This window comes from Marmota monax, unplaced genomic scaffold (genome assembly GCF_021218885.2).
Source record: "Marmota monax isolate L192 unplaced genomic scaffold, Marmota_monax_Labrador192_F-V1.1 WCK01_AAM20220418_F8-fsc00023, whole genome shotgun sequence".
In the NCBI taxonomy this organism is placed as follows: Eukaryota; Metazoa; Chordata; class Mammalia; order Rodentia; family Sciuridae; genus Marmota; species Marmota monax.
The window spans coordinates 13,862,227-13,878,183 of NW_026692907.1; the positions used below are offsets into that span (position 1 = coordinate 13,862,227).

The 15,957-nt window shown below is 38.4% G+C and overlaps 1 protein-coding gene across 5 annotated transcripts in view; it reads left to right on the forward strand.

Annotated features, from left to right (window-relative positions):
- Window positions 1-13,328: 13,328 nt before the first annotated feature.
- Lepr (leptin receptor) overlaps window positions 13,329-15,957 on the forward strand; it is an 84,892-nt gene continuing 82,263 nt past the window's right edge. The window contains exons 1-2 of one of the 5 annotated variants that reach the window (XM_046451029.2): window positions 13,346-13,502; window positions 13,821-13,865. The gene's annotated coding sequence lies outside the window, so the exon portion shown is untranslated. Of the gene's footprint in view, window positions 13,503-13,820; window positions 13,866-15,957 lie in introns of all 5 variants that reach the window. The other 4 variants (XM_046451028.2, XM_046451031.2, XM_046451027.2 and 1 more) reach the window with 4 other exon arrangements.

A 15,957-nucleotide genomic window follows, 5' to 3' on the forward strand; every position in this document is an offset into this window, starting at 1 on the left:
TAGGATGGAATAGCATGAACAAAATCAGGAAATGGGAAAAAAAGGAAATATGTGTTTAGATAACTGCTAATTGTCTCTGGTGGTGGAAGAAAGCACCTATGAACTAAGCTGACTGTGCAGAGAATGAATTGAATGTGAGACTGAGTTTGAAGTAAAAACATAGAATGATCAGGGCTATGCCCTCAGAATATAATCAGGTGGATCTTGGGGTGTAGCTTAGTGATAGAGTGCTTTCCTACCATATAAGCCCTAGGTTTGATTTCCAACATTGAAGAAAAAATGTATATATATGACTTAAAATTCCTAGAAGGAAGGATGTGGCCAGTTGTGTGAAGGGAGGTGTTCATATAACTGTTTTCTAATCAACTAATTTTTTAAAGATATAAATTATTAATACACATTTATTTTTTATCCCCCCAAAATACATTATTAGAAGTTGTTACAAAAGCATAAGAATTTCTTGATGTGTTTTAATGTCTCAACTTCCTTGTCATTAGTATTTGTTTTTATATAATTTATGGCTTGACAATAAAGTATTCATTTATTCTGACAAAAGAACAAATATTTTTCTTTCATAAAATTTTTCATTCACTCGAAAAGCATTTATGGAGTAATTGTATGACATTAATAGTATATAATGAGCATTATAGGATTATGTCTTCTGGGTAATTTGATGTAAATTCTGGGACTGGAGATGCTTGAGCAAGAGAGATTTTGAATATCATTAATTGATTAATTAATTAATATTTTGAAAAAAGAAGGTTTATTGCTTTGCTATCAAAGGAGAAACACAGGGGACTCCTGTCCAAAGGCTGTGATTCTGCCCATCATCAGGAACAGGGGCTTTTGAAGGTGATTCAAAGGCTATATTCCATGTGTTCTCTGGAGTTGTAATTCACTTGTTAATTTGGGAGATAGTCATTTCTGAGATCTTCTGGTACAATCCTCAAGTCTGGATTACTTCATTCCTATGGTGGGTGTGTACTCAAGGATATATAACTCTGTTTAGGATGGGAAAGAAGGGTAATCCTGTTTCCCCTGAGATTAGGGAGGGGGAGAGATTAGGAAGGAGCAGGGAGAGAGGAAGAGAAAGAAACATGTCCATTTAAAATTTAAGTTGTAGTTGCAGAGCAGTAGGGGCTATACTCAAAGCATAAAGTGGACCTCTGTTACATTTTCTCACTGTCAATTTATATATTCCATTCCTATGGAAAAATGGGCAATGACATCTTCAAGCTGCTTCCTGCTGAAAAGGGGCAAAGTTGGAGGAAGTAACCCAAAGTTCTTATTTTCTATCATGTGGGGCATGGACAGTTAAGGGTATTCAGCATCAGAAAAGTTCAGAGGTCCACAGTGGCCAATGGTAGGTGATTAGACAAGGCATACATTAGGGCAGGGATCATGTTAAGACATCAATAAATAAGACAGAAAAACATTACTAGTTGCACAAAAGCAACTAGTATTTAAGGCCAGTCTCTGAAAACCATGAAGACAATAACTCATAATCATATCAGTGAAAAACAGATCGAGTTTATCAATGTAGGAAGTTAGGAAGATTTGTAAGTTTATGAGATCAGGCTCAGATTAACTCAGGACAAACTGGTGACTCTGGAGTCCTTTGTGATCGTTATTATTAGATACTCTCACACAAGAACCCTTTCTCTACAGTCTTCAGCTTTATTTACTTTTGGTAGGGCTGACACAAGTGTACATCTTAAGTTTCATTAAAAAAAAATTCCTTTTAAATGTCCATGTAGAACTGTGCTTAGGCTATAGTTTCCTGCCAGGTGTTTAAGACCAAGTTGGTCAAAACGGACTTTGTTCGTATCTACTCTTAAGAGTCAGCTGAAATTCCTCAGAGATCACTCTTGGGGATGGATGTGAAGTCTCTCAGCTTCTTAAGCTTTCTTCTACCAGTAGGGCCACTGGGCCAGGATGGGTCAGGGTCCTGCTTCTCTTGGAAGCATCAGGAACATTTCCTGCTCCAATGATGCTCCTGGTAGGTTCCCTATTCTCTAGGGTTCTCTTGATCTTCCTGATCAGCAGATTGGGTGACTCACCAGAGTTTCAAGGCCCAGAGAAGGTTCCTGTTGTTCTCTGAATCCTGGTTGAACTTAGAGGGCAAGAGCCAAAATGTGGCTGCTTTTTCTTTGACCCTTTTACTTCTTTGACTTTGGTCTTCAAGTTTTTAATTTTAAAGACTCAGGAAGCCAGTTTCACTAGTCTTAAAGAGAGAGTAACAGGTTATAACTTTAATGTCTATAATTTTACTGTTACATTTTCATTTAATTTGTGTTATTATTAGTCAGAATTATATACTATCTGTCCTATAGGTGATGGCTTATTATCTCAAATTAACCCAGATTTTTTTTTTTTTTAAGAAGCAATGCTCTGGAAAACACTTATAGGCAACAATTATGAAGTTTTCAAGGAAAACACACACAAAAAATGAAATTAACAAGCAAAAACATATTCAATTTGTGTAATAGCTACAAACCAAGAAAAATGACTTTTATAATCTTAAACCTTTACATTGCATCCCCAGTTTGAGATCATAGTAATCTTTACAACAAAAATCAACTTTTTGAACACAATTTTAAATGAGCTGAAGTCTAACCTATTTTGGAGCCATTCTAATACAGAATAAGGCGGGAAGCAGGGCTTTATCTCAGGTAAGGGGGGACTCTTCACAAATAATACAGTATAACCTTATATCTGAAACATGATTCAAAGAAAGGTTAAGAGAGCTTTTAACTTTCTTTTTGTGGAAGAAGTAGCAGAATACTTCTATGTTTTTCAATGTCACCTTTAAACATATCAGGCTCTCCTTATTATCTTCCAAAAATACATTCCAATTCCAATTCCAGTGTTTAACACAAAATTATATATATAACTTATTGACAACAGTTTACTTTATCCATCAATAAAACATCCAATAAAATGAATAAATACCAACAAAATTTGTTATTTTTATACAAATCAGAGACTTTTGCTATACGTAATTTTAGTTTTGTAGAATGCCAACTTGGCAAAGTGCTTGCCTAAGCTTTACACTTAACTAAGTCTAACTTTTAAAGTCCAATTTAGAATCCAGAGTGTATGGTAACAATAATCACAGGTCTACATGGGTTAACAAAAATCAAAGGATGGCCTTAAATCTCTTATACATTTAGGAAACAATGTTAATGATCAGAAATTTACTTAGTGAAAGCAAACAGATATAAAACAGGTCTTCAGATGACAGTGTGGCCTTTCTATGTCAGATACAATTATTGGCTATCTTGCCAGTAATCTTACATAAACTTTCATTTTATAAACTTTTACATAACACTTAGACAAGGCTAAGACAGAGTTCTGAGATGCATACATATACCTAGTCGCCTATATGTAGGATGTCAACTATATTGTTATATCTTAAATACCAGTTGTTTGTTTTAACAGTTATAAAGTAGTCATTTAAAACATGTACAAACCCTAATTACTTTAAGACTTAGTTTCCAGTAATAAAACCTTAACAAATACAAGAAAATTATCTTGATAGATAAGAGCAGATCAATGTTTCAGACTTTGCTTCACATCAGTACATTAAAGTTCAAATAACTTTAACTGATTATGCTAATTATAGCCAATTTAACCACCACAAACACAAACTTTTTGAGTTTTTACCTTCCACAAACCTTCTGCAAGTTACTTAAACATTCACTACTTTACATGCTTAATTTTCTTTCATCTTGAACTTTAGCCCAAGATTATTACTTTACCAGACAAAAATACTTTCTCATCCAGACACATTTCTTTTACCTTCTAATTTTCTATACTAAAATATATTTCCATACCTATAACTTTCTTTCATCTTTTTCTAGTTTTGGACCCTTTCTTAAATTCATATTCTGAAATAGTCCTTATGAATATTATTTATGCCTTTAATTTATACAACAAATTTCATCCCAGGAGAGGTTTGAACAATCCAGCATATACAAAAACTGCGCCTTAATCTTTTTTCTCCCAGGTTGCATTCAAGGGGTTGGAGCACAGGATATTTTTGAGCCTGATATGTCTCTGTTATCATTATCACAATGCCATCAACTTTAAGTGAGTTCCCCACTGTCAATTGTATCCAGAGGCTCCTTTTGGGCTTTTTTCTTATACTAGGCATACTGATATGCAATGGAGGAGGCTCTTTCCATCCTTTTCTTTAAGCTTCTTTGAAAATTCTTTTGTGGATGCTGCCTACAAAACACAAGTTGGCTTTAGTTTCTGTCTTCTTCTTTTCTGGATGCAGTTATTTAGTCTGCCAGTCCCCCCGTAGTATTTAGTTTAATGGGATACTATTATAGAAAGAATTTCTTTGCCCCAATGCTGAATATCTCCTGGCCAAATGGGGTATCCTATCAGATCTTAAAAGGGGAGACTATTCCTTCCCCTATGTCATAAACAGTGCTGGAAACTACCGTCACATCCTTGTGGCCAGCAGCTTCCACCCCCCAGTGGCAAAAGGAGAGCAGGGCAGAGGCCAGGTTCTCTTTGGCCATTTTTCTACAGCCCAGGCAGATTTTCTGGGATTCCCTGCCCAGGTTAGGGCTGGTATCCTTGACCCTCAGTGAGATGTTCTATGGCTGCCTGGGGCCAGGCTGAGAAACAGTGCTAGGATTGCCAGCTCTGGGTTTAAAAGATTTAAATTTTTTTGGAACCCTTTCTTCTGGTGTCCTGCTATCCTTGCACACCAGAGGCATTGTCATCTGGCACCTTCAAATTAGTTTCTGACTGTTCAGAGCCCTTATCATGCAACTGCATAAATGTCTGTACATACAGAATCTCTTTCATATACCTTACCCCTGACAGAGCAACTTCAATGTCAAGATTGTACAATAATCCAAAAAACTATTCAAAAGCCAGATCAAAACAGTAAAACATTATCTTAGACAGGCTTATACCTATAGGTGGCCCTTCAAATTACTTTTCCTCTGACAGACAAATTTCAATTGCAAGATTATACAAAAAAGAAACAGAGAGAGACAATCAGAGAGGAGCCTCCAAACCATGGCCAACAGACAGAAACCTTTAAGTTGACCAGCCAAGATCTTTTCCAGGAGACTTCCTACATGACTGATGCAGTATTGGCCATGTCTTAAAAGGGGCAATAACAGATAGAAACAAAACAAAAATGCAGATAGACAACCAGAGGGAATTCTCAAACCCAAAGCCAACAAACAGATGACAACCTAAAACAGATTAGAAGGGAGTAAATATCCCTACATTAGTGGTGCCACAGATGTCCCAGAAAGACAGACCAGCTGTTCCCACAGAGGAACCAGATGTACGGAGTTAAGAGTCTCCGGATACACATAGCGGGACTTACCAGATGGCCAAGTGTGTTGTGACTTTACTGAGTTCAGTTTCCTTTTTCTCAAAGTGGATCATGATGGGGCAACCCGTACTATTCAGGGAGAAAAGGCAGGAGTTCCCCTGAAGCAAAAGGAGCTTCAGCAGCTGCTGGGACTGTCCCTCAGTTTCTCCCTTTACTCACAGGAATAGCTCTTCCAGTTCAACCTGATGCAAACTCACCTGTCTCCTAACCCCTGCAATCAGTTGCTCTCAACAAGTTCGCCAGCACCTTGCATCCTCTGCATGGAAGTGGGGTCCTGGAAAGCTGGAGTGGGGGCTGTTCTTGGGTCCCATCTGGGTCGCCAAATTTACTGCCAAAAGCTCAGTCCTTGTCCTGGATGCTAATCCAATAATCAGGACCTGGTTTTGAGAAAAAGGAAAATGGTTTATTGCTTTGTTAGCAAGGAGAAGCAGGGTACTCTTGTCCCAAAGCCTGTGATTCTAGAATATCATTAATTTAAAGAAAAATTTTTAGTACTTAAGATAGCCAAGCTTGTTTAGTTGATGTTAATTATCATATTTATTAAATATGTTGAAACTAAAAATTTCCTCATATTTTCTTAAATTTCCTTTCAAAAATTTTAAAATATATCCCTTGCATTGCTTATTAACCATTTTGTTTAACTTTGAGTTGCTAAAACCTTTTGAAAAATGGGATGTGTTTTAGGGGTACTGTTTGTGTTGAAGATGGAAAATTGATTTTAGGCTTTCATTAAGTCAGCTTTTATATTATCTGTGCTGCACTTTCCCTGGTTAAATATACTTCTAGTGTAGGCAAAGGTACTAGCTACTATTTATTCATGAAAGTGAGCCTGTTAATTATCTGCAAATAGCATGTCAAGTGACTTCAAAGTTAAAACACCTTTATGTAAAAGGTTTTCTCTTCCAATGTTTACTTTGGTCTTGGAACCCATTATTTAATTAAGCAGTTATATTGTTTATCCAGCTAATGGGATTCACTATCATTAAATACAAGAAAACATTTACCCAAATCCAAGAATATACTAGGACAATTATTGTTATGGATTGTATTGATGGATTCTTTTCATCATAACACCTTTCAAATTTTAAAACACATCTTTTTAATTGTTAGATCAAAGTGCTCCTGAATCCATTTCTTTAAGCCTCATCACATACTCTAAGATCTCAATTTTGCTGCTGCATAGCCCCTTTCCCTTCTAAAGGCAAGAATAAATCAAAGTAGGGATAGCAATACAAAAATTACAATGCAAAAACAAGGCTTAGTGGTACTGCTTAGAACCTTAATAACCAAATATCCTCAAGCACACTCTCATGAATTTTAATGTTTCTATAGTATCCCATAGTTTTTTGATCCTAATAGTACTTTCTACCTCTACCGGTTTGTTCCAGACTTCTTCGATATTACTAGTGGTATATGGAATATAAAGCTGGTCAAAGCCAGGGAAACTTTGTAACTATAGACACTTGTAGTTTCTGTAGGGTATTGGTGTTCTAGACCCAAAGGATTCAGGCATAATCAATCTGAAGGTTACACAAGAGCAGACACATCATAAGCTGCCAAGATATCTAATGGTTATTTGAATTCTTAACTACACTGGTTAAAGTCATGAGCTGTGTATTTACGATTTAAATAATAATCTGTATTAGTTATTTTTCCTGTTTTAGATTTGCTAATTCACCCAACCATCTTGAAAATGAGGGATCGATACTTCTACATTGTCTATCTATATAGCTAACTATCAATCAACCATCTTGAAAACAAGTTATAACTATCTCCATGTTATCTCTTCTCCTCTCCCTCCTCTTCTTCACAATGGAGAACAGATATGGGCAATCACTACCTTTGGAAGAAAAAAATGTTCATGTTCTGAAGGTGGTGGATCAAGTCTACCATGGATAGTAGGTAACATTTTTTACTTCACAACTCATCATTATCACCCCAGACCTTCATATAAGTGCTCAGAAGTTGCAGTTTCAAATCATAGAGTATTTAATATGGGGAAATGCTTAATCACCATTTTCCCATCTCACCTGTTTCTCATCCAATGCTGTCCTACAACATTCTTGAGGGAGAGTCATTTAGTCTCTGTTTAAAAGTATGTATGATAAAAAGTTCATTATCTCATCAGGTAGCTTATCCCATCTTTAATGGTTGTGAGAGTTAAAAAGTTATCCTATAGGAATCAGGCATTGCGGCACATGCCTGTAAGCCGCTAGGAGGCTGAGGCAGAAGGATCACAAATTTGAGGCCAGTCTCGGCAATTTAGACAGACCCTGTCTCAAAATAAAAAAGGGGGGTTGCTTGGGATGTAGCTCAGAGATGGAGCACTTGTCCTGCATGTGTGAATGTGTGCAGCCTTAGGTTCAAACCCCAGCACTAAAAAGAAAAAAAAGAAAAAGAAAAAGAAAAAAATTAAATTTGGTTTAAATTTGCTCCCTATGCTTTTTCACTCACTGATATTATTTTGGCTTATAGAAACTACTTAAAATAGTCCACCACATCTTCCTCAGGACAATCCTTCTGATGCTGGAAGTGAATTTTAATTCTTGCCTTCTTCCCAAAGCTAATTTTCTCCAAATTAATTTAGCATGGATTTTAAAATGTGGAGTCCTGTTTCTCTACCCCTAGAGGTTTTCATACATTAGGTGTTTGGTGATCTTTAGGATTTTTGTGTTTTTTGTAGTGTGGTCTGTATTTCAAGCTAAGTAGTTTTATCAACTTGTTTCCTGTCTATAGAATTAGGAGGGTCTGGCAGTTTTCTTTAATTTTGTGTTCTTTTCTTTTTAATTTCAAGATGCAAGTGTTTGTATTGATGAAAAAGTTCTCAATAACTTTGTATGTTTTCTGGGCATATTAGAGGGATCACTCCAGAAGGAAGAGGTTTGTCTACAAATTTTCCTTAGATAATCTCATTTCTCTTTGGGGGGTTCTGTTAGATGGCTGAAATGATCTATGAATCACTCACTGAATTTCTTTGCAGAGTTGTTTGTATGACTGAATACTCTCAATTTGTAGTAATCTTTCTGAGGTATTAGGAGAAGTTTCATCAGACACACTCAGCTTTTTCTTTACAATATACTTTCTCAATAGTGAATCTCTTAACTGAGAACTTTAAATCATTGAGTTGTGGACCCTTTTTGTTTAACAACCATTTCCCTAATTTCTCTTGTTCCTTTCACATTTTACTATAAGCAGCAAGAAGCTGGGAGGCATCTTCAACACTTTGCTTGGAAATCTCCTCACCTACACACTCAGTTGTATTATTTACAAGTTCTGCTTCCCACATAACTGGAGGGTGTGATTTTGCTAAGCTTCCTACCACTATATAACAAGCATCACCCTTCCTCAAGTTTCCAGTAACATGATCCTCTTTGTCTTCTGAATCCTTATCACTAACCACTTTGATGTCCACATTTCTACCAATAAGTTGTTTAAGATGATTTAGATATTTGCTAAGGTAATGTGTTTTCTCTGCCAAAATCTGTACCAGAAAAGCTGAACTGATAGGAGCTATATAGTGACAAATTTATAATAAGGAATTGATTTATTTGATTGTAGGAAATGGCAAACCAAGCCCATAATCATAAAGTGGACTACTAGGAAAGGCAAGCTGGAATCCTCAGCCATAGGCTAAAGCTTTTATTCACAGGTAGACATCTTCCCTTTCTGCTTTTCCCTCTCCAATTACCCCTTCCCTCCTTGTAGCACTCCTCCTTCCCCTTGTAACACTCAGCTCTGTTTTCTAGGCCTTTCATCTGACTGGAAGGCCTGACTGAATTAGGCCCACTCCAATTATCTAGGATGATCTCTCTTAGTCATAATCAATTGATTATGGGCTTTAATCACACATAAAAATGCCTTCATAGTAACACACATATTGATGTCTGCTTGCATAACTGTGAGCTGTAGCCTAGTCATGTTGACACATTAAAAAGACCATCACAGTGTCCTGTATCATATTTCTCCACTAACCAAAATTGTCTCCTCACATACAACCCATTTATTTTCATGGGAAATTCAGGCTTTACAGGGCTTTATTCTCAGAAATTTGTTAAGACTCAAGAAAGAAATATTTGTATATAATGGACTCATTAAACAAAATAGTTCTTCAGTTAGCAGTTACAGCTTTATAAGTTGAAAATGATTTCCTGACAAGGACTTAAGAAAGTGTCATGTACATTAAACATAGATTTCTTTTTGCTGAAAATGGCATTAGCGTTGTTTAAATAGTCTGTTGCCTTGCCAAAGACTAGCAACATTGGCCTTACCCTGGAGCTTTTTAGAAACGCAGACTCCAGTGCTCACTGAAGCTTTCCTAAATCAAAATTTGTGCCACAAAGCTTCCTAGGTGGATTCATTTGCATTTTGAACTTTGAGAAGCACTAGTCCTAACAGATATTTATTTATTTATTTATTTATTTATTTATTTATTTCTCTCTCTTTCCTTCCTTTTTGGGGAGAGTGATATGGGGGAGTGAACTCAGGGGCGCTCAACCACTGAGCCACATCACCAGCCCTATTTTGTATTTTATTTAGAGACAAGGTCTCACTGAGAGGAGGAAAGATTTTCTCCTTGAGCTGTGGGAAGGAGTGCAGACTTGCTGACATCATGATTTTGGACTTCTGGCCTCCCAGAATGTTGAGTGCTTAGTGCCTCACTTTTGCTGAGGCTGGCTTTGAACTCTCAATTCTCCTGTCTCAGCCTCCTGAGCTGCTGGGATTACAGGTGTGTGCCATGGCGCCCAGGCCTAACAGATATTTCTGCCAAATAAAGCCCTCCATTTTTCGTTCTCTGTCATATTCCACATGCTTTGAATATTCTTTCCTCTAAAAATCTGACAACATCATTCCAGAGCCCAGGTGTTTTTCAATACGGAAGGTGAAAGATACATAAGGTAAATAGATACTGATTATTTTATTGGCCTCTATGAAGGGAAGAATTAATGGTCAAAGAATATCTACATAAAATGTTTTCTAGGATGTTATGAAGACTAAATGAGAAAATAATAGGCAAACCATAGATTACTAGGTAACTATTATTTTTTAGGCACAGTTATTATTGCATTACTTACATGATAGTTCAGAGAGGTGATTATTGTGATTATTATTTTTTCCAAAAAAAGAAGGAAATAACCAGTAAGGAACGTATTCAAGGGCTCACAGTAACTGTGCATAAAAACTCAGGCAATTAGACTCCAGAGCCCATGTGCTTGCCTATATTGCCTCCAGTGCAAATTGTTAAGATTTGTGTGGTGACTATACACATAATCAAGTGTTCTTATTTTATTTTGAAAATAATTCCAGAAAATTTTTAGGGCACCAATGCACTGTTTTAATTAAAACTACAGTCAGTTCAACAATACCTCTCTGAATTTCTATCGTAGTGGATATATATGCCTTCTGGGGCCTACATGCCCCTCAGGAATAGCACACTAATTTTATTTTGGGATACCACTCACCCTCATTTATTTGATTAGGGTGAAATGATATCTTTTCTGTCTCCTGTTTTCCAGGAGTACACAGGTGACTCACGCCTGTTCTGTCATCATATTCCAACTCACTGACCATACGACTGGTTCACAGATGGGCCTGTGACCAAGTAAGTCCGTGAATTCGATTCAGCCTGGTAGTTAATAACATGCTGGTTGATTATTCCAAATCAAAAGAGTGAAAGAGTAAGAAGGGAAGTCATAGAGCAAAGAGGGGAACCTAGAGAGAGTAGAATCATTGAAAGCACTCTAAAGGGTTTCAGGAAGTGATGCATCAATATTATCAACTTGATAATTGGGCAATGTTTATGTTTTTGAAGTTAACAACCAAAATACTTGGATAAAATATTCACTTTAAGCAACTGTAAGTTCAGTCATGATTGATTGTCCCCAGCAGGATTTGTATCTGTGTAAATAGGCATTTCATTGATTTTTTTTCAAAAGAGCAGATAGGTGAGCTCATTAATTTCTTTTTTAAATCAAAGATTTCCTTTTAGGGATTTTTTCCTTCACTCAAGAAAATACTGAATGAGTCAGGGTGCTAATCTGTTTTGCTCTCATAATTCTATTTTTGTATTATAGAAATGTTTTTCACCGTGCTAATAATTGCCTAGTGGGTTGGTAGTGACTTATTTTTACTCATTTACAACTTTTTATCAGGCCTGAGATAAGCATCAAGCATTGTGCCAGAGGGAATGAGATTCAAAAGTGTCCCATCGCCTAGAATGTAAATGATCTCTAGAGCCCCTGACTCAGAATGTGAGGGACAGTGGGCACTTGGTATTGCATTACCTACAGAAATATTTGTATAGGATGTTAGGATCTTGAAATGAGATCATCCTGGGTTATCAGGATGGTCCCTAAATCCAAAGACAAGTGTGTCCCTACAACACATCATGTTTGGATGGAGGCAGAGAATTAAGTCACCTGAGACTGGAAGAGGGGAGGAGAGATTTTCTCCTTGAGCTGTGGGAAGGAGTGCAGACATCATGATTTTGCTGACATCATGATTTTGGATTCTGGCCTCCCAGAATGTTGAGAGATAAAATCTGTTGTTTTAAGCATTAAGTTTGTGGTAATTTATTGCAGCAGCCAAGGAAACTAATATGCTAGTTCATACAGATTACTTAATTAAGGATTCTTTTGATGTTGTTTTGCTTCATAATAATTTGGAGAAACCAATATCTATACCCCAATTCTTGCTTCCATACAATGGAGACTTTTGTCTGTGTTTTGATGTTTGGTGAAAAGCCAAAGGTTAGAATTTCTTGGTTATTTTTTTTACCTACCATAGATGCCCAAGGAAGTACAACTGGTGCACAAATACGACATTTCTAAATAAAGTGGTTTCAATAGTGGTCTGGAGAGCCACACACTTTCTAAAAAAGTGGTACTGGTCCTGAAAGGATATTTCTACTGGGGCAAACTCCCATTTACAGAGTTCCACATGTGGGCAGTTTTCTAGACCAGGGAGCCAGGAGACCTTACTTCCAGCCCTACCATCTCTGTGGCACTTCATGCAACTCACTTTCTCTTATTGCCTGATGTGCCTTTCTGAGAGTGTTGGTTAAATTAATTTTTAGATGCCTTTAAACTAATCATTCACCCAAAGGAGAGTATGTCCACTCCCCTTTATTCTTTCTACTTCGCCCTGTTGGTTTTCCTCATATTACTCAGCACTACTGGGAATTTTATGAATACTTGCTTATCTGCCTTCCTACCTCTCACTCTCTTAGTTGAAAGAACATAATAAAAGTGCATTTAGCACAGTGTCTGGCACATAACATACCCTCAATAGAAATGCAGTAAATAAGTAAACAAATAAATAAGTGAATATTTTGAGCAGAAACCAAGAAAAAGGTCTATTTTCTTTGGTGTTGGAATCAGACTGAACCAGAAAATATTTTCCCCCCACGTCAAATATTATTGAATTTCGGGATCGAAGAATAAGTGGGCATTAGTTCACCTCTCCTCTCAGATGCTTGAGTGCCCTCTTCCTCCTTCCTGACCAGGTGACCAAGATGTTGGCTGAAGCATCTTTGATGACAGGAGACTCACTCCCTCACAACTTCCGGTCTTTTCTATTTCACTTTCTTTCCCCACTCCTCCCAATTATTGAAAGCTTTATGGTTGGCATTTCCTACACCTGCTGCAGCAGAGGTCTTGGAAGCCTAGGGGTGGGGGAGAAAAGGGGAACCCCAGTGCCACGCTCAAGTCTGAGAGCCACTGGTTCAAGGGGGGAGGCTGTGGCTGACTCCCCGAGGAACTAGCGACGCCTTGATCCCGCTGCGTTGCCTCTGTTCTCCGCCTTCCTGCCGGCAGGGGGTCTTCCTTCCCGAGGTCAACTCCCTGCCGCCACCCTGGTCACCTGCGCGGCCGCCCGCCCTGCTCCGGGGGTCCGCTCCTCCCTCCCTGGAGCCACCACCCAGCTCCGCCCTCCCCGCTCCCCAGCCCAGCCCGCTCCTCCTCAGCCACTCCTCCCCACACGCCCTCCTCTTCGGAGAGTTTCCCCGCACCTTCCGCGAGGAGTTCGGACACGGCAGCCCAGCGGAGCCCACGGTCTGCAGAGCGCTAGCGACGCAGGTGCCCGAGCCCCGGAGCCGCCGCCATCTCTGCCTCGGTAGGCATTGGCTTTCTGGATCAAGGTAGGACCCAATTCCCTGCTTCCCTCTCCTCCACCCTTGCTGTCACCCTTCCTGCTACGGGAAGCTCTGGAGCGGCGCGTTGGGGCGCGTGTGACGGGCGCAGAGCCCGCGGGGGACTTGGGGACTGGGTGTTCGAGGCCAGCCTTTCAGGGTCTCCGAGGGGCAGCAAGCGGCGGGAGCGCGGGTGCATGGGACGCTGCGCGACTTGCTCCCAGGGGCGAGCAGGATGGGGCGCCCGCTGGTTGCTGCCGGTGGAGCCTGGGCGCGCACCTGCGGGGCAGCGGAGAGGACCTGCCATCGGGGGAACTTCTTTTCCAGGCCTCCTGTCTACTTTGGAAACGGAAGGGACTGCGACTTGAACCTGTAAGCCCTGGGTCCCCGAGGGAGGTTTTGTTGGTTTAAATGACAAAAGAAAAAAAAAATGTGTTTGTTGGGACTTTGTAGATCTCGGCTTCAGTTTCCTACCCTCTCCACCTTCCCGGGAGCAAATTAAAAACAACCCCCACCCCCAGACAAAATCAACCAAATCAACCCAAACCCCAAGCCCCAGTCCAAACAAAGCACTAATTTAAAGGGATTTGTACTGAAAAGAGATCCACCTGAGGAATCATTTTGGAAACCCCGTTGCCGGGTAAGAAATTGGTTATTGCCGGTGCTATTTCTAGAAATTGTGTTTGCTAACAGAAGATGAGAGTGACTCTTGTAAACCTCAGGGAGTTCTTTAAACAGAAGGAGCTGCCTGGAGTGTCCACAATTATTTAAGTATATTGACAAATGCTCTTTCAGAGCTCTGGACTTGGAAGTCAGAAAATCTGAATTTTGGTATTATCTGTGATGCTGTGGTTAGCTTAACCTCTGTGGGCCTCAGTTTCCTCATCTTTCAAATGAGAGAGCTGGATTAGGATCATTTCTGAGGGCTTTTTAGTAATATCTAAGGTGTATCCCAGGTTTTAAAAAAATGTGTAATTCTTTAAATCTCTTAATCTGTTACAAATATTGCTAGTTTCATGAAACATGTGTGTGTGTGTGTGTGTTTGATTATATATATAATCAAACACACACACATATAATGTGTGTGTGTATCTTGGCATTTGTTTTATATGCATTTATTATTTACATTTTCAGGATTTCCAGCCCAAAGTTGTAGAGAATACAAAACATTTGTAAATAACTCAGAAACATATAGCTTTTATATGAATATTTAGTACACCCCCCAAACTAACTTTAAGAATCAGGTTTACCTTTATGTCAATAGTTGCAACACTATTGAAACAATATGTGGCTTTAGCATAGCACTTATTCTCTTCCAGTATTATACATTTGGAGGAAATAAAAATTGTTTTGGAGATAAACAAAAATTGTATCTTTGCTATCAATTACTGCTTTTGTAGAATGCTTGTTACTTTTTAGCATAAAGTTGTGTGCAGAATGTTAAAAAAATGGTTTCAGACCACTTCAGAGCCTCTTTGAAATTAAGCTCAATTGCAGAGATGCCAATTTTAGTAATATATTTAGTTGACTTGGAATGAATCCCAGTAAGTAGCAGAGGTTAACTAAACAGATAAACCAGAAATTAAGTATTGACACACACACACACACACACACACACAAAATTTGTACTATAAAGTATCAGTGTCCCTTATGCTTCCTTTTTGATCTAAAAAAACTAAAAACAATCCCTGACTTGTTTAAGCAGACAGAGAATGATTAAATAGCTTTTGTTACTCCTTGTAACAAATATTTACCATGGTGTTTTCAGAATGATTTGAGATTTGGTCATGGCTAGTTAGGATAGGCTTAGAAATGTTTCTAGCTCTTTTTGTTGGCTTGGCCTAAAATAATAAAATCACCTTTAGCCACCCACATGTGCACGTGTGCAGTTTGGGAGAGTAGAATGGATTTGAAGTACTCATTTATAAATGTGTTTTAACTTATTTTTTATTGTCTTGCCTTTGGGATGGAAGCATTTATCTTTCCTCATATTCTCTGGTCAAGTAGATGGGTATCTCCTGAAACAGATGCTCATAGAGTTAAGTAAATTGCTTGTTGATAGAACAGGGAGTAATAGTAGAACTCACATACCCTGGCTGCTAGTTGCTTAAAAAAACAACTGAATCAGTGGATGGATTTGATTGCTCATGGTCCACAGCCAACTCATTCATGGATTGGGAGTGTCTTTGTGGTTGGCATAGGCTGTAGTCCTCTTTTGCAGTGTTGACTTTACTCTTTCACAAATTTATCAAGGAAAAAAAGTGACCATCTTTTCACACTTAGATCACTATTGTAGGACCAAACTTTTTATGTTTGTGAAGTATCTTTAGAAAATCTTAGAATTAAGACCTAAATGTATCGAGGAGGAAAAAAATGAATTCCCTTGGCTGATACTGTACTGCATTTTTTATTCTGGGAGCCAAACACATGTACTAAAAATATGTCCTGTGGAGTTAAAAATGAA